At 40.1% G+C, this 14,187-nt stretch overlaps 1 long non-coding RNA gene across 1 annotated transcript in view; it reads right to left on the minus strand.

The window, feature by feature from the left end:
- Positions 1-13,702, minus strand: part of LOC129646525 (uncharacterized) — a 35,947-nt gene extending 22,245 nt beyond the window's left edge. Inside the window, exons 1-4 of the long non-coding RNA XR_008712001.1 lie at positions 13,254-13,702; positions 13,089-13,155; positions 8,694-8,916; positions 8,341-8,458 (exon numbers count right to left, since the gene is read on the minus strand). This is a non-coding gene — a long non-coding RNA (uncharacterized LOC129646525). The remainder of the gene's footprint in view (positions 1-8,340; positions 8,459-8,693; positions 8,917-13,088; positions 13,156-13,253) is intronic.
- Positions 13,703-14,187: the final 485 nt, after the last annotated feature.

Consider the following 14,187-nt stretch of genomic DNA (forward strand, 5'->3'; position numbering starts at 1 on the left):
CCAAAATTGGAAGGTAGATTCTTTACCACTAGACCATCACGGAAGTCCAAAACTAGGTAAAAGAAGGCCCTTTGAGTTTCTTTAGCTTTTGTGCTTGGAGAAGGCAATGGCAACCCACTCTAGTACTCTTGCCTGGAAAATCCCATGGATGGAGGAGCCTGGTAGGCTGCAGTCCATGGGGTTGCTAAGAGTCGGACACGACTGAGTGACTTCACTTTCACTTTTCACTTTCATGCATTGGAGAAGGAAATGGCAACCCACTCCAGTGTTCTTGCCTGGAGAATCCCAGGGACAGCGGGGCCTGGTGGGCTGCCGTCTCTGGGGTTGCACAGAGTTGAACACGACTGAAGTGACTTAGCAGCAGCAGCAGCTTTTGTGCTTAATTAGATCAACATTTCATTTTTTCAACTGTTGGTTTTTCCACCTTAGGAAGGGAAAGGATGGAAATTCTTCCCTTGGAGGGGTGCCTTCCCGGCCTGGTGATAGGGAGCAGGCATTCGGTATGCTCAGCTTAGCCCCTATACCTCATTGTTGCTTCTCTGCCCCACCTCTCCTCAAGCATCTCTCATTCTATTTCTCCATGGCATAAGCTTTCTATGTCAGGATCTGGCTGGAATGAGGAGACTTGAAGTTTAGTCAATCTGTAGGGAAAGTCATCAGGGAACCGAATTTTGGTTAATATCCATTCTCCAAACTGTCCCTTTGATTATTTTGTTTTTCAGCTGTCTGATTCTTGTGTCCACTTCTCAATGAGGTTTGAATTCAGAGGGCTGAAAGGAAATAATCACTTCTTCTATAGGAACAAAAACCCCCTCAAGGAACTTCCCTGGTGGCCCTGCGGTTAAGAATCTAACTTGCAGGGAACGCGGGTTTGATCCCTGCTTGGGGAACTAAGATCCCACAATGCCATGGGGCAACTAAGCCCGTAGGTGCCAACAGAGACCCAGAGCAGCCAATAAAAAATTAATTAAAGAAATCACACACACATAAAAGCCTTCCAACCTGTGGCTAAAATAACAAAGGTTTATTTGTCACTTATATTACTTGTTCACAGGGTCTCTGGTCGTTGTTTTTAACTATACACACCACACAGTGGGAGTTTAGGGGTTTTAAAAATGGCTTAAATATTAGCATCCCTGAGTAGAATTTTATTAGAAAACAGAATAAGAAGAAATGTTCAGATTTGAAACCCACTATATAATTATAAAGACTGTCCCAGAATGCTGTTTTCAAATCTAACTCTTTCTATTGGGGAGATATGTTTATAATAAACAATAAAAAGAGCTATGATCTGCTGAATAGGTCTTTTCATATCCCCTGATTTATTTTCGGGAACACTTAATTCAGAGCTTTTCTTTCGGGGTGTTGGCACTTTCCCTTTTTGGAAATGAGTTGTACTAGACTGACCTCTATTATTTCTGGATTACATGCCAGTGATGGAAAGTGAATTGAGTGCTTTGAGGAGGGAAAAAAAATCATTACCAGAAAGATGAATAGACTGATTTTGTACTGGGTTCCTAAAAGGAGGGGCTCTGGAAAGATCAGTGGTTTGAATTTTCTGGGAAACATATCTTCTTGGATACTCTTCAGAGTTGTGATAAATTCCTCCAGCAGCAGGTGGGAGGTAGGTCTATTGATAGCAGACTCTCTTCGGGCCCACTGACTTCATAGAGAGGCCTCTCTTTGCTATGTGATATTCAGATACAAAAACTGCATTGGTTCTCAGATTTCAGGCATTTGGAAAAGAGTCAACAGCCAGCCAAGTTTACAAATTTATTGCTTTGCCATAGCATGGAGAGATGTTTTTCAACAAATATGTATTATTTTCTACTATGTGCCACACCATGCAATGTGCTGATGACACCTAATCTACCTATTAGATCCACCTAAAAGACCTATTTAATAGAGCTTTTCTTATTGGAGGAGGGAGCTGAATCTAGCCAGTAAACAGCCTACAATTCAGTGTGAGAAATACCAAACTGAGGACGCATAGGGTACTAAGCTTCTGTGCGTGTGTGCTTAGTCGCTCAGTCTTGTCTGACTCTGCGACCCCTGGTGGACTATAGCCTACCAGGTTCTTCTGTCCCTGGGGATTCTCCAGGCAAGAATACTAGAATGGGCTGCCATGCCATCCTCCAGGGGAATCTTCCCAACTCAGGGATCGAACCCAGGTCTCCGGCATTGTAGACAGATTCTTTACCATTCTTTACCACCACAGAAGCCCAAGAATACTGGACTGGGTAGCCTATCCCTTCTCCAGGGGAAATTCCCAACACAGGAATCGAATCGGGGTCTCCTGCATTGCAGGTGGATTCTTTACCAGCTGAGCTACCCAGGAAATCCTAACTAATCTTACACTGGAGGAAATCAGGGAAGACTTCCTAAAAGAATCAACCTGGAATTGTGATCTCAGGAACAACAGGACTTAATCAGTGGATGACGGAATGAGCAAAGTCCCAGGGGCTGGAGAACATATGGCATATTTGAAAGCACTGAGAATATAAAGTTACACGCAGGGGTGAAGGAGAGAAATGTTTTTGTTTCTGTGTTTTTTAGGGAATAAATGAACAGGAAAGGGATGTGGCTTGAGGTTATAGGGGTAAGCAAATGCAATATCATGGAAAGTCTAGCAAACCATGTTACGAAGTGTGACTTCTATCTTTATGGAAATAGTCATTGAATAATTTTTAGCAGGAAAGTGGCATGATTGAATTTGTTTCTGGAGGCCACTCTGGTTGCTATGTTGAAAACAGATTGAGAAAGACAAAGTCTGGAGATAGGAGATTAAAACTCCAAAGCAGGATCTATGTAGCCATCCAAGAAAGAGACAATGGTCCTCTGAGATCATGTATTGGCTGTGGAATGTACAAGAGGGCAGATTCGAGAAAATTCTAGAAGGTAGAATTGACAGGACATGATATGTGGATGGTGTAGGAAAGGAGAGGGGGGACTTTAGCCTGCTACTGAGATTGCTCAAGTCTCTGGCTTGGACACTAGGTTGATAGTCAGGTCATCTATTGAAATGGGGGACCCAGAAGGAAAAGCAAAATTTGAGTCTAAGATCTGGAATTCAGTTTGGGACAGGTTGACTTGAGGTGTGTAGTGGACACTGGCAATGACCTAGTCGTGTCCCTGAAGCCTACTATTCAAGGACATGAATTTGAGCAAATTCTGGGAGATAGTGTAGGAAAGGAAAGCCTCACATCCACAGGGTCACAAAGAGTTAGACATGACTTAGTGACTGAACAACAAGTTCCTGTATGTGAAGAAAGCATCTGCATCTCTCTGCCTGAGGTCATTCCTTGCTCACTAAAGTGAGTTCTGCTTCAGGGCACATGTAGTCAGCTACAAAGTTTCAGGGAGTTGATGTCCCAAGAGTGACCAACCACAGTGAGGTACAGGAACTGATGAATCACAATCTTAGCTATCTTTCTCCTTTTGCCTCCACCTCACAGCTTTTGTGATCTCGGTTCCCCCATCAGAGATGGAACTTGGGCCCTGGGCAATGAAATTGCGGAGTCCTAACCACTGGACTGCAAGGGAATTTTTCTTGTCTTTCTATACACCGTTTCTGAGGCATCTTCCATCCAGTGTTTACAGGGTCCCATGAGACTACCTCAGGTATCAACCACAATAGCTGTTCGTTGACACATCCTCTGCTGATTCTCTTTCTTTTCCTGTCTCATTCCCTTAGAAGGCCTCCAGAGATCACCTCCCCCCAAAATAAACCATTTGCACCCATACTGGAGTATCAGAGTCTAAAATGAAGCTGTTTTTGAAACAACCAAGTGGAGGTTTCAGAAGGCACATGGATATGCAGATTGGAAACTCAGGTGGAAACTTTGGGCTGGAAGATATTTAATATTTAGGAGTCATCAACATATGCTTTCTCATGGAGATAGTGAATGTAGATGATTTTTAATAGTCTGTAGAAGTGGAAGGCCAATCATAAGTATTATTTAGGGGAAAGGCAAGGGAAGCACTGACCTCCAGGAGGAACATCCAGAGAGGCTGAAGGAGAAGTGGGGAAGTGTAAAACCACACAAATCAAAGGAAGTAAAATTATCTTAGGACAGAGGAGTTATCAGAGATCTCTAAGAGAAGAAGGCAAAAAATAGTCACTGGATTTAGCTACAAGGAGGTAATTGGTGACCTTGGGAAACACAATTTCAATACAACGTAAAGGCAAAAGCATCATAGATTAAGTCATGAATGAGAAGTGAGGAAAGTCTGGGCAGAGAACATAGACTATTCTTTCAATAAGTTAAGCAATGAAGGGAAAGAAACTAATAGAACAATAGCTGGAGAAATCTGCTGAGAAGAGGAGCAGGGTTTCCTGTAAAGCTCCTTCAAATTTCTGCCTAACTTCCTTTCTTCCTGCCTCCCTGGATTTGTGATTTCATGCAGCTGAACCAGATACTCAGGAAAATATCAGTTCTTTGAAGTCAGCCCCTTGGCAATCTTCATTCCATCTGCATCCTTCATTCCCCCTTGCTGTGTACCATCGCATATTCACAGATTCCGAAGACTTAATGGATTCCTTTTTCATTCCTAGTTCCATTATTAATACTGTGTTATTATAGTGTTGTGTCAAATTCTTCTAGGACTAACCCTTCCAACTTGTGTGATACTCTTATACACAGTAGACTGTTGTACAATAATCTATGTTTGGCCTGAAAACAGTAGTGATTTTATTTATATTTTTATAAGAAACATAAAAACCAAAATTTCAAGCCAAATAGTAAATATATCATGTGGTAGAAAATAACATTTATAGGAATTTTTCCTTCAGTTCAGTTCAGTCACTCAGTCATGTTGGGCTCTTTGCGACCCCATGAATTGCAGCATGCCAGGCCTCCCTGTCCATCATCAACTCCTTGGAGTTCACTCAAACTCATGTCCATCGAGTAGGTGATGTCATTCAGCCATCTCATCCTCTGTTGTTCCCTTCTTCTGCCCCCAATCCCTCCCAGCATCAGAGTCTTTTCCAATAAGTCAACTCTTCGCATGAGGTGGCCAAAATACTGAAGTTTCAGCTTCAGCATCATTCCTTCCTAAGAACACCCAGGACTGATCTCATTTAGAATGAACTGGTTGGATCTCCTTGCAGTCCAAGGGACTCTCAAGAATCTTCTCCAACACTACAGTTCAAAAGCATCAATTCTTCGGCACTCAGCTTTCTTCACAGTCCAACTCTCACATCCATACATGACTATTGGAAAAACCATAGCCTTAACTAGACGGACCTTTGTTGGCAAAGTAATTTTTCCTCAGCATTCCTAAATTGGCAAGATAGCCACTCAAAGATTACGCTGCTGCTGCTGCTGCTAAGTGGCTTCAGTCGTGTCCGACTCTGTGTGACCCCATGGACAGCAGCCCACCAGGCTCCGCCGTCCCTGGGATTCTCCAGGCAAGAGTATTGCAGTGGGTTGCAATTTCCTTCTCCAATGCATAAAAGTGAAAAGTGAAAGTGAAGTCACTCAGTTGTGTCAGACTCTTCGTGACCCCATGGACTGCAGCCTACCAGGCTTCTCCGTTCATGGGATTTTCCAGGCAAGAGTATTGGAGTGGGTTGCCATTGTCTTCTCCCAAAGATTATGAGGAAGCAATAAATAGTAAACATCAATGGAAGCAGCAGTTACCTATAGGCTCCCAGAGTGTACAGTCAATCTTTTTAAGATTCTTGTTTGTTTGTTTTGTTTTTTTTTTTGATGTGGACCCTTTTTAAAGTTCTTATTGAATTTGTTCAATATTGCTTCTGTTTTAAATTTTGGTTTTTTGGTTGCAAGGCATGTGGGATCTTAGCTTCCCGACTAGGCATTGAGCCCCACACTCCTTGCATTGGAAGGTGAAATCTTTTTTTTTTTTTTTGGAAGGTGAAACCTTAGCCACTGAACTGCCAGGGAAGTTCCCAGTTGATCTTTATTAATGAGTCTTCTCTGGACCAAGTCCAGATCTGGAAAGTTCTTCATTGGCACTATCCCTATAAGGCTTTAATGAGCCCTATTCCATTCTATTATTAGGAAGCATCACTACGAACAAAGCTAGTGGAGGTGATGGAATTCCAGCTGAGCTATTTCAAATCCTGAAAGATGATGCTGTGAAAGTGCTGCACTCAATATGCCAGCAAATTTGGAAAACTCAGCAGTGGCCACAGGACTGGAAAAGGTCAGTTTTCATCCCAATCCCAAAGAAAGGCAGTGCCAAAGAATGTTCAAACTACTGCACAATTGAACTCATTTCACATACTAGTAATGCTTAAAATTCTCCAAGCCAGGCTTCAGCAATACATGAACTGTGAACTTCCAGATGTTCAAGCTGAAGTTCAAGTTTTAGAAAAGGCAGAGGAAGCAGAGATCAAATTGCCAACATCCGCTGGATCATGGAAAAAGCAAGAGAGTTCCAGAAAAACATCTATTTCTGCTTTATTGACTATGCCAAAGCTTTTGACTGTGTGGATCACAATAAACTGTGGAAAATTCTGAAAGAGATGGGAATACCAGACCACCTGACCTGCCTCTTGAGAAACCTGTATGCAGGTCAGTAAGCAACAGTTAGAACTGGACATGGAACAACAGACTGGTTCCAAATAAGAAAAGGAGTTAGTCAAGTTCTGTATATTGTCACCCTGCTTATTTAACTTATATGCAGAGTATATCATGAGAAACACTGGGCTGGAAGAAGCACAAGCTGGAATCAAGATTGCTGGAAGAAATATCAATAACCTCAGATATGCAGATGACACCACCCTTGTGGCAGAAAGTGAAGAGGAACTGAAAAGCCTCTTGATGAAAGTGAAAGAGGAGAGTGAAAAAGTTGGCTTAAAGCTGAACATTCAGAAAACTAAGATCATGGTATCCGGCCCTGTCACTTCATGGCAAATAGATGGGTAAACAGTGGAAACAGTGTCAGACTTAATTTTTCTGGGCTCCAAAATCACTGCAGATGGTGACCACAGCCATGAAATTAAAAGACACTTACTCCTTGGAAGGAAAGTTATGACCAACCTAGATAGCATATTAAAAAGCAGAGACATTACTTTGCCAACACAGGTCTGTCTAGTCAAGGCTATGGTTTTTCCAGTGGTCATGTATGGATGTGAGAGCTGGACTATAAAGAAAGCTGAGGGCCAAAGAATTGATGCTTTTGAACTGTGGTGTTGGAGAGTCCCTTGGACTGCAAGGAGATCCAACCAGCCCATCCTAAAGGAGATCAGTCCTGGGTGTTCACTGGAAGGACTGATACTGAGGCTGAAACTCCAATACTTTGGCCACCTGATGAGAAGAGCTGACTCATTGGAAAAGACCCTGATGCTGGGAAAGATTGAGGGCAGGAGGAGAAGGGGATGACAGAGGATGAGATGGTTGGATTGGGTTTGGGTGGACTCCGGCAGTTGGTGATGGACAGGGAGGCCTGGCGTGCTGCAGTTCATGGGGTCGCAAAGGTCGGACATGACTGAACGACTGAACTGATTCCACTCTGGTCTGGGAGGGAAGGAGAGAAAAGGAAGGGAAGCAGAAAGATGAGTATCATCAATGTGTAGAAGGACCCTGGACCAAGAGAAGGGAGCGCAAGGTGGTGGCCAGTTCACAAAGGGGTCATAGCCCAGGCTGTGGGGCTGACTTGTGTGGTAAGAGGTGCTACCTGAAGACTGCTGATTGGCCCCAGCTGCTCCCAGCCTAAGGTACACTACTTACGCCATCATTCTCTAAGTGGAGAAGTCAAAGTCACTAACAACTCAGGGATGATTAGATTCCCAGATTGATTGGCAGATCAGAAAAGGACATGAGGGAACAGGACACCATGCCAACAGGGAAGCAGGCAGCAGCCCCTGGGAGTATTGTAGGTCACCCTAAACACATTAGACGAACTGGGCAGCAAAAGGAATTTAAACACCTTCCTGGAAAGTCCCACCCCTTCCTGGTCAAATTAATGACTTAGCGTGTGAAAACGGTTCACAGGTCCTGAATATGCATTAAGCCTCTCTAAGCCATTTACTGGGCTTCTCAGGTGGTGCACTGGTAAAGAATCTGCCTGCCAATGCAGGAGACGTAGGAAATGCAGGTTTGATCCCTGGGTCAGGAGGATCTCCTAGAGAAGAAATGGCAACCCACTCCAGTATTTCTGCCAGGAGAATTCTATGGACAGAGGAGCCTGGTGGGTTACAGTCCCTGGGGTTACAGAGTCAGATACAACTGAGCAACCGACCACACACACAAGCCTCCTACTAGATGCATTATGGCCATTATGTGATTTAATCTTACCCCCAGTTCAGTAGGCTCCTTTAGCACCTGTAATGAACAGAGAGAAAACTGAGGCCAGAGAAGTTTAGTTACTTACCTAAGGTCACACAGCTGATGCACTTCAGAGTTGAGATTCAAATTCTAGATGCTGATTCCAGAGCCTTTTCAACCAGGAAATACTTTATGCAGCTTTCTCTTCAGGATCATTTCTTCTTCTGTGGATGGATAATTCGAACCATCAGCCCATTTTGCTCTATAACAAGTGGCTTTTCCTAGAGCTATTTGAGTTGAAGTCTAGAAGAAACGTGTAAAATAAGTAGGCTATGAGAGAATTACCAGCAGGGGAAATATAAAAATGCCAGGTAGCTGTTTTGCTCTTTCATGTCTTCAAGAAGATAGTTAACTTCCGACTGCTTAGGTGAGAAATGGGGAGAATATGTAATAGTTTACCTCAACAAGTACTTGTTTAGTGTCTCCTCCAGGAACAAAGGTGACATGTGGTGTTTTACGCCATGTTTCAGGAAGGCCTGTTTGACTTGATTTTCCTCTCTACTTTGAGAGAGGTGAAGTTGCCAAGCCACTGTGAGACAAGGAACTGGTGCTGGGATTGCTTTTTCAGATCTGACACTGCCCTGGAATCCTTACTTCCGTTGAGTCATCTTCATACTGGCACCTAAGGTGTGTTGTAACAACGAACCATAAAACTGTGTTACAGGGTGTGTCATGACCATCCACCAATGTCAACTTGGCTGGCCCATTCACATGGGAGGGAAATTACAATGTGTAGCCACTGTGTTCCTATAATGATGAGACTCTGGAATTATTAAATACTCCCTGACTCTTTCTAAGAGAATCATGGAGAGGGTTAGGGTTGTCATGTTGAATAAGACAATATGGTCGCAATATCAAATCACCAGCCAAACCCTGCTGACTCTTGGTATAGAAGCAAAATTTAAATGCTAAAGTTATGAACTCTAGCTTGGAGATAGCTCTTGCAAGAACCCCCACATTTAAGTGTATGTGTGTGTTTTAACCTAAAACATTTTTAGTTTATATATTACTGTATAGCTATTTTGATTTTTTGCCTTTGAGGTAAAGTTCTATGAATTTTAACACATGTATAGATTCCTGCAACTACCTCCATGGCCAGGATATAGAACCATCCCATCATCCACCCTCCAAAAAAGACTCTCTCTTATCATCCCTCTATAGTCACTCACTCCCAGTCCCTGAAAACCACTTATCTTTCTTCTTTTTTACAGTTTGTCTCTGAGAAAGCCATATAAATGGAATCTTACAGCATGTAACCTCTTGAGACAAGCTTTTTTCAATAAGCACAATGCCTGGATGATTCATCCAACTTGTGCGTGTATCAGTACTTCCTTTCTATCTATTGCTGAGCAGTATTCCATGGTATGAATGAGTCATCATTATTAACCTCTTAAAAATTCATTATATTTTTAATTGAAGTTTAATTCATATACAATAAAATTAACCCCTTTACCTTAGTTTTTTTTTTAAAATGAAGAAATGAATCATGTGAACATCCTTACTCCATGAAAAGATAAGCTTTAAAATGGAAACAGATTTTTGGACATGCCATGTTTGTCTGACTTTCTCCAGTAGATGGTCTCTATATTTGGAGAATTGTTCAGTACAGTTCTCTTTCCATCTGCTTGTACTCATGTTATTAACAAATGTTCACTTCTTTCAACTGATTTCATATCGACTCTCCAACATTCTGCATTGTCTCTATTCTTTAGAGTTTTTTTAATACATAATACCTGTACATTGCACAAAATACAAAATGGTACATACCAAGATAAGTAAGTCACACCCACTTTCTATCTCCCAGTAACTCAGTTTCCTTTCTGGAGCTAACAGTATCCTCAATTTTTTTTAAAAGCATCATTAGAGGTATACTATGTTTTTACAAATACATATATGTATCAATGTATTAAAAAGTATGTATATAGACATATATAAGTATACAACTATAGGTATGCACGTGTACTCAGCTTCTCAGTCATGTCTGACTCTTTGCAACCCCATGGACTGCAGCCCACCAGGCTCCTCTGTCCATGGAATTTTCCAGGCAAGAATACTGGAGCAGGTTGCCATTTCCTACTGCAAGGGATCTTCCCAACCCAAGGATCGAATCTGCATCTCTTGCATCCCCTGCATCAGCAGGCAGATTCCTTATCACTAGTGCCACCCGGGAAGACCCACAAATATATATATATTAATATATTTTAATATAAAATATAAATAGATGCATATAAAAACCAATGCATATATGCATGCTGCTAAGTTGCTTCAGTCGTGTCCAACTCTGTGCGACCCCATAGACGGCAGCCCACCAGGCTCCCCCATCCCTGGGATTCTCCAGGCAAGAACACTGGAGTGGGTTGCCATTTCCTTCTCCAATGCATGAAAGTGAAAAGTGAAAGTGAAGTCACTCAGTCGTGTCCGACCTGAGTGACCCCATGGACTGCAGCCTACCAGGCTCCTCTGTCCATGGGACTTTTCAGGCAAAGAGTACTGGAGTGGGGTGCCATTGCCTCCTCCGGCATATATGCATATGCATACACATATACATTTTCCCCACACACAAATGGGGGCATATTCTACCCAATGTTTTGTACTTTGCCTTATTCTCTTAACTTCCCTTCTCTCGGAATTCTTTCCAGAAAAGTACACTCAAAGCACTATAGTAAGTCCATTTTACTCTATTGTTTGAGTGTATTATAATTTATTTAAGTATCGCATTACTGATGGTCCAGCAAGTTTCTAAACTTTGTTCACACAAAGAATATATTGTTTTATTTGTGTCATTTCATTTCACACAAATGGAAGCATCTTTATAGGATAATTTTTTAGAAGTGGAATTTCTGAGTCAAGGGATATATTCATTTCTGTTTTTTAAAGATTTGGCCAAAATATACTTCAGGACAGTCACATCAGTTTATATTATATTAGCAATGGATCACAGGGTTTCTACATTTATTTAGTAACTAATTATATTCAATGATAAGTATCAGAAAATTAGCATTAATAGCTTCTCAATCTTTATTTTTATGACATTAACACTTTTTTTTTTGAAGAGTTTAGGCCAGTTCAAAAACTGTCCTTCAATTTGGGCCTTTATTTTTTAAAAACAAAGAACCAATTGCAAATAACTCAAAGCAAAATACAAGGAAAACTTTTCAGATATAGACAAGAACAAGAAAAATAAAATTTAAAAATGTACTTAGTAAGAATACCTATCATTTGTCGGGGGTGAGGATATGAGGAGAGAAATAAGTGAGGAAAATTAAGAGGAACAAACTTCCAGTTACAAAATAAATGAATCATGGGTATGAAATGTATAGTATGCAGAAATAGTCAATAACTATGTAATATCTTGTATTGTGACAGATGGTAACTAGACTTAGTGTAGTGACAATTTTGAAATGTATAGAGATACTGAATCACTGTGTCATGTACTAACAGTGTTGTAGCTACAATTTATTTCAATAACAAACTCATAGAAAAAGAGATCAGATTGTGATTATCAGAGGAGGGAAGAGAAAGGAGGAATTGGATGAAAGTTAGTCAAAAGGTACAAACTTTCAGTTATAAGATAAGTAAGTACTTATAATGTACAATTAACAATGTGATATAATGTACAACTAACTCTGTGGTATGTTATATATACAAACTTATAAGAGAGTAAATCCTAAGAGTTCTCATCACAAAGAAATTTTTTTTCTATTTCTTTAATTTTCTATCTATATGAGATGATGCGTGTTCACTAAACTTACTGTAGTCATAATTTCATGATGAATGTAAGTCAAATCATTATGCTGTATGCCTTAAACTTATACAGTTATATCTCAATAAAACTGGGGAAAAAAAGAAGGAATACTTATCATATTTTGTTTGTTTGTTTGACTACTTACCATTTTTTGAGCACTTACTATATGGCAAATATTGAGTTAAGTATTTTGCTAGAGGTAACAGTGAACAGTTATTGGATGCTGCATTCGTGCCAAGTGAAGTGCAAAATTTTTTATATGCATTTATCTCCTGTATTCCTCATAATAATCCTTCAGTATTCTCTATATAATGCATGAGTGACCTGCAGTTCAGAGAGGCAGAACTGTTTGCCTCTGGTCACAAAATTAGCTCTCTTCCTATTCCTTTCCTTCCCTTCTCTTCTTTTCAAGTTAAAAAAGTTCATATGCTCATTAAATCCAGAGGGGGTAAAGTAAAAGTGGAGTGCCTGCTGGCCTCCAGAGGTAACCTCTATTAACAACTGGGTGTGTTTATTTCCACACCATTTTCTATTAGAGCCAAGACTTAAATCCCATCTTTTCTGACTCCAAAGCCTTTATTCCTAATGAATATTCAATGCTGTCTTCCATAGGTAAATAGAAAATTATATAATTATATACATATGCTATAAAATGAAATGGCTCTTAAAACTCTTATCAGTTGGATTATTGTTGAAAAGCAGGAAAAGCTAAAACATATTAAGTACCATCTCTCTGATACAAAGAGCCTTTTTATCCACAGCATAAAGAAGACTAAATTAACTAACTAATTAAAACTAAAAGAGCTTTTGACAAATGACACCCTGCAAGTACCTTTTGTGAACTTGCTACTTAGCCAACTGTTGACTATAAAAATAGAAAAAATAAGGCATGTGACCAAAGAGGAGGAACAAAAGCAGCTGAAATCAAAAGCAGTCCTGTTGTGCAATGGCTGATCTAGTTGAAGCTTTGCTGTAGAAGGAGCTTGGAGTCATTGGGTCCCACAAAACTCTTGCAGTTTCTAATAATTTCTAATCTAATACTAGATTACCTGTAGAGTACTGTCTGTGTGGTATCCCAGTGAGGTTATAATGGTGCTCAGTCATGTTCCACTCTACCTAAGGTCAAGAAGAACAGCAAAGTATCAATAGTAATGGCACTGGGAAATAAAAACTCATTTCTTCGGGTCATAGAAGGATCCAATTTAAAAAATTACCTTTGCATTGGATGATGATGCAGAACACTGATGCCTCATTCTTCACAATCTGGGAAGCTAGTCAGTGAGGAAAACCCAGCAGTTTCATTGAGTTAAGATTCCTGCTGCCTTCTACTTCCACATAGCAAACACATTTCACTGGATCTCAGACTAAAAGATCTCTTTGTTAATTTTACCTTGAAAAATTTCATCTTTCCTTTTCTTGTATTGCTCTTGTCCCATTTTGGTGAAAAGGTAGTTAAACCTTCATAAAACAAAGTTCATGGCTTTCCTCCCCCTCCTTTTTCTGTTTTAAAGGTTTTTTAATATGCAGCATAAAATTTTCTGTACCTTCTCCTTTTGTAAGTGAAAAAAGGAGTGTTGCAAGAGTCCTGAGTACTTTCCATTTCTTTATTGGGTATTGGTTCATCTTTTTTTTTTTTTTTTTTTTTTTGCAACTTTGCTAACTTTTGTTTTCTAGAAAAAAATACACTTTAACTTTTCAGTTTATTGGTAAAAAATTCTTTATACTATTCATCCATAATTTTAAAAGTCTCTGATATTTCTCTAGTTATGTCCCTTTCTTTACTCACATCTTTTTCTCTCATATTTTCGTTCTCTGTGAGTTTCTCTGTCAATATTTAAAGAAACCTATTTTTATAGGCTTTTCAAAGAACCAGCTTTGGGTGTTTAGAGTTTTTGTTTGCTTCCTCTTTGGGGGATTTATCTATTTTCAAACTTGTTGAGTTGAATATTGAATGCTTAGTTGACTTGTTTTTAATACTTTTATGTAAATACATTTTCAAAATTCTACTTTAGCCACAGGCTGGCAACAAAAGATTTCCTGGGTTTGAATCTCTGCTCTGTCACTAGCTGTATAGTCTTGGACAAGCTATTTCACTGAAGCTCTGTGCTTCAGTTTCCCCTTCTTGTTGTTCAAATCAATTATTCATTA

Source organism: Bubalus kerabau, chromosome 3 (assembly GCF_029407905.1).
Source record: "Bubalus kerabau isolate K-KA32 ecotype Philippines breed swamp buffalo chromosome 3, PCC_UOA_SB_1v2, whole genome shotgun sequence".
Lineage (NCBI taxonomy): Eukaryota > Metazoa > Chordata > Mammalia > Artiodactyla > Bovidae > Bubalus > Bubalus kerabau.